This window comes from Vicugna pacos, chromosome 13 (assembly GCF_048564905.1).
Source record: "Vicugna pacos chromosome 13, VicPac4, whole genome shotgun sequence".
NCBI classification, from domain to species: Eukaryota; Metazoa; Chordata; class Mammalia; order Artiodactyla; family Camelidae; genus Vicugna; species Vicugna pacos.
This window is the reverse complement of record NC_132999.1, coordinates 51,879,179-51,884,558: the sequence shown is the minus strand read 5'-3', so window position 1 is coordinate 51,884,558 and position 5,380 is coordinate 51,879,179.

Sequence of the window (5,380 nt, the reverse complement as noted above, 5' to 3'; positions counted from 1 at the left end):
TCAGCTTCCTGCCTATCCCCGCCCCCAGGGCCTCGCTCAGAGCTCATGACTCAAGTTCAGCAAACATTTCCAGCCAGGAGGCTGTTGGTGGTTCAGAAATCAATTCCCCTGTGGTGAGTAGGGGCAGGGAGGGAAGAAAGCTCTGGGCTGGGAGACAGAAGACCTGCTGACAACTCCATCTGCTACCTTGGGTGGGTGCCTTTCCCTCCCTGGCCTCAGTTTCCCAACTGTAAATTGGGCAGATCAAACCCGATGAATGTCAGGGCCCTCCCATGGCAGCTGTACAGCTGGTAACTAGGGCCCCTGACCAGCCAGGTTCTGCTCAGAGGCAGGAGCACAGCAGATGCATCCTTCCTGATCCACACATTCTCTGGGACCCAAGATCAGAACGCCCAATCCCCACACCTTGAGGAAAAGCCAGGCCTGGACCCCAGGTCTCCTGACCCCAAGGTGCCCACCATCCTCCTCCTTCCACTGAGGAAAGTGAGCAATGGCACAGCCCATACTCAGGAGCCAGCCTGTCATCCTGACTTGGCCACTCACCAGCTGTGTGACCTTTAGCAAGTTTCTTAACTTACCTCAGTTTCCTCGTCCATAAAATGGGTGTACTATTACTTACCTCATAGGGTTGTTGAGAGTCTTAAATGAACTGCTATATGTAAAGAGCTCAGAACAGCCCCCAGCTCTTGCAGATGTCTTCAAGTGTTCACTGTGTATATGTATAGTTTGATGTTATACTATTATTTATATTACTGATGTTATATTACGTGAACTATTGTTACATTCATTCCACATGAAGCAGGTGAAAGAGGAGGCAGAGCTGGCACTACTGAGCCATCCCAGGCAGTTAATGGACTTTATCTCATTCAGTCCTCACATCAGCTCTGTCAGGGTGCTATCACTGCCCCCCATTTCACAGATGAGAAGACTGAGGCTTAGAGGGGTGAAATAATTCACCCAAGGTTGCACAGCCAGCCAAGTAGCAGAGCAGGGATTTAAACCCAGTTCTGACTCCGAAGACCTCACCCTGTCTCCCATGCCTCTATCTTCTTGGAGAAGAACTAAACTCAGGGTTCTATGGCTGAGTTCCTGTAGGGTGACCAATCCAAGCGCCTCTCTGCTAGGGAACTCTCCCGGACTCCCTCTAGAAGTTCTAGCCCCAAACTGGGCCCTGTTAAGTCAGGGTCCATCCAATGGTGGCATGGCCTTAGTGGGTGTTCCCAGGACAGCCTTTACTGTGCAGTCAGAACCACCAGGAGCTCAGAAATCTCCCTCTCCACGGCTTCATTTGCATAATCCCCACAATCCAATGCAGACCCAGCCTCCCTTTGTGATTTAATTAAGTGGGGGAAAACATCCTGGGCAAGGACAACTGGCTCCTGATTTTTAACCGTTGCCCCTCATGCCACCCGTCCAGCTCACCCCTCCCAAATATATTAGGTGTAAGCTGCACACTCAGAACTCAGGAACAAGAGGTGTGAACCTGCTCCCACACGTCCCCCCATTCCTGCATTCCCCTCGGGCTGCCTGGGCCCCTTGAACCACTGGAGGAAGGAAGGCCTGGCCCCTGCTCAGAGATCAGCCATCAGTGGATGTCAAATGTTGAATTGTGTGATAAAACATACCATTTGCATATAAAAATTATCCCAGAGGAAAACAGCAGACTCTTACTTAATAGGTGAAATTGACAAGCTGGCTACTTTCCAACGCCATCTCAGGGAGTCACAGTGCTAAGCTTTGCCCCGCGCTTGAGATGGTCCTAGAAAGATGAGAACCACCTGCCTGGTCTTCTTGGACTCCCCTTGAGCTCCTTGTCCAAGCCCCATAGTTGGAAGTCTGAGGCCAAATGCCAAGTCTACTCCATAACCAGGAGAACACCTCACCCACTAACTCGCTGTGTGACCTTGAGTTAGTCACTTTCCTTCTCTGAGACTCAGTTTCATCATTTCTAAAATGAGAGGGTGGAGAAGCTGATGCCAGGCTCTTCCAAATTTATAAGTTCTAGGGTTCTGCCATTATCAACACTAAACACTTGTACTGAGGCACAGCACTTTGAGGTCCTCCTCTCAGGAACAGAGTCTGTCCAAGGGGAGTCTGGGAAGGCTGAGAAGTTTGTGCCCACTACTCCAATCCTCCTTACCCTTCCTCTTCTCAGAACCTCTCCTGGACCCCACATGGTTGTTCCTATCCGGGCACAGAGACAGAAAAGCACCAGGAGATCTGAGTCATCGTCCTGGCATTGCCCCCAACTTACCAGAGACCCTGGACAGGACTGTTCCCTCTCCCATGAGACCCAAGGGCAGAGGACTTTGAACTGGCCAGGGACCTGTGGGTGGCTTGAATGCTGTGCCCACACCGGGCTGAAATGCTGGCTGGGCCAATCCAAGTCCCTCCCAAGGGGCACAGTCAAGCAGTCAAGGTGTGTGCAGAGAGGAACAACCGGCAGAGGGAAGAAAGGCTGGAAAGCCTTAAGCAAGCATCCAAAGAGAATCTTCTGAGGAGTGAATGAGATCACATTTGTAAAATGCTCAGCACAGCCCCTGACAGCTATTGTTATTACTATCATTAGCTCAATGGTTAGAGACGCTCAGGCCTCCAGAGGCTTTTGCTGGGTTCCATTAAGGCCTGATCAGAGAGTAGAGATTCCCATTTTTTATTGCCAGATGTGTCCTTCCAAAAACTCCTGAGTCAATTTCTCATAATACAGAGAATTGTCACAGCTCATATGTCACCACCTCCTGGAAGCCTGCCTGCTTGTCATCATCCTCCCTCCTCTTCATCCATCCATCCATCCACTCATCCATTTAGTAAATGTTTCTAAAACACCTCCTTGTGCCTGGTCCTGTTTAAAGATGAACCAGCTGTAATCTCTGTCCTAATGGGGCTTCACTATTATCCCAGGACCTTTCCAGAGAGCTCAGCTACACCTGGTTCTATGACTTTTTCTTTTCATGTCAAAGGATCCTTAAAGAATTCCTTACCCTTCCATGAGCTTCCCCAACCCCAGTGCCTGTCTCACTCAGAGTCTTTTCTGATCAGTCCTGGATGGGGACAGCTCTCCTGGCCTTCAGTGCCTCCACACCCAGCTTACCGGCCCAGCAACCCCACCCTGCTGCACCCCTGTTGCCAGGCACCTATCAAAACAGCTCTTTCAAACTCCAGGAGAGAGGCAAATTGGGAAACGGCCAGGCAGGTGAGCAGCCATAAAAACCCTGTGTACTCCAGCATGGCGCAAAGATCAAAGCATCCTGTTCCAGGCTTAGTGGTCAACTGTAACAACCTTTTACCTGGATCCGGCACCCACAGTTTACAGAAGCAATTCCTATCTCCTGGTTCCTTTTAGCTCCCATCAGGGCCCCCTGCCACAAGGAAATGAAGGCTCAGGGAGTGACACAACCACCCAAAGCCATGCAGAAAGTCAATGGCGGCATCGGGATTTGAACTCGGGTCTTCTAACATTTAATCTGGTGCCACATCACAGCCACAGCTTCAAAAGGGTCTTTATCTGGGCTTCAGGACACCTGGCTCCCAGCTCAACACCCACAAGTCTGTTGAGTGACCTTAGTAAATTCACCTCCTCTCTCGGCTGCTGTTTCCTCCACCGTAATATGGGGAGGGTTGCCAGGCTCACTAGATTGTTGTAAGGATCAAAGCCATGATGAGTGGGAACAGGCTGTGGAGGCAGGCTGCTCACTTCGAGCCAGACACCCACCCCTATTTCCAGGACCCTCGGCTACGAGCTGGACAATGCAAGCCCTCCCAGATCCCAGGATGAAATGACTCTGGTTCTAAGTGGTTATTCCCATGGCTCATAGATACTGAATAGCATTTCACTACCTGTTTCCAATGCCAAGAAGCTCTTTTCTGCCATTAGGAGAGAGGTTTCAATTCACTGTAACAAGCACTTACACAGTACCCATATGCTAGGCCCTCTGGGATTCCGAGGTGAACAGGATGCAGTCTGCCCTGAAGGGGCTTCCTGTCATGAGGGGAGAAAGGGACTAAGTTCTCACAGGTACCTGCAAGCGGCAGGTATTTTGCATGCGTCCTCTCCTGTGCTCATAACAAACTTGTAAGGATTTGGACCATTTACAAATAAAAAAAACTGAGGCTCTAAGAGGTTAAGCATCCTCCCTGCTCAAGATCACACGAGATTTGAACACATACCTCCCTTAAACCCAAAGCCCAGACTCTTTCCAAGAATACAAGATAAAGGAAATTGACACATGTGCCATCTGCATGTTGGGAAGCTTTAGAGAGGAGAAACTGACCTATGGCAGGATTCCTGGAGGAGGTGGTATGTGATGAGGTCTTGGAGGATGGGGAGATTGTGGTCTGGAATGAAGCTGAGAATGAGAAGAGTGTGGAGGTGGGGAAATGGAGGATGCCCCTGGAGCCTTGAGGACAACATTTTGGCTGGAGCAGACGGGATCTGGAGGTGAACAATGGGAGAATGAGCCTGGTCCCATTCCTGAGGACCTTAGATGCCAGACTAGGGCATTTGTATTTTTTGCAGGGAGCGATGGGGAGCCATAGAAGACTTTTGAGAAGGAAAGTGGTTCAGTTGGAGATTTCCAGTTTTTAGAGAAACTTCCAAGGGCTGGAAGGTTATGAGCAGAGAATTAGAGAAAGAGAATGAGACTAAATAAGATCCACTCTATACTTTGCATTTAGTTTTTTCCCTCGTAATTAAAAACATTGAGTACTTAACTGTGGTCCAGTCTCAGAGCTTAGTACTTCATGGATTATCTCATTTCAGACTCACAACTCTAGGAAATAGGCACTATTATCAGCCCATGTTACAGATGAGGAAACTGAGGCACAGAAAAGTGGAGTGGTTACCCAAGGTCACAGGGCTCCTAAGAGGTAGAGCCAGATATGAACTTGCGCAGTCCCTCTCCCAAAGCTATGACCCTTCAGAATGAGACCAGGAAGGAAGCTCTTCTCCAGAATGAAAACTCAGATGATCTCCACCATGGAAGGCTGGTCATAGAGTAGGGCAGAGACCCAGGGGTGGAAAAGTGGAAACCTAGGACCTCAGTGTCACCTGTGTGGTGTTGCGCTCATAGAGGGTGCATTCACTTCCAGGGCCGCCAGGTGGCAGTGGGGAGATTGGCTGATCAGAGCCGCAGCCCAGCCCAGGCTCCTGCAGCTCCAAGTCACAAAAGCCCAGGACTGCCGTTAAGGGGTGAGGCACAGCATGGTTTTCAGGGCACCTGCCCCTCCTGGCTGCTCTTCCCCTAAATCCCTGCAGCCTCTGTGCTCAGAGGGGCATCCAAAGTGGAGCTGGGTTTGCAGGTACCCTAAGGTGAAGCAGGAAAGTATAAAGGTTTTATGGCCAGTCCTTCCCTGGAATAGTACACAGCTGATAGCAATGCTG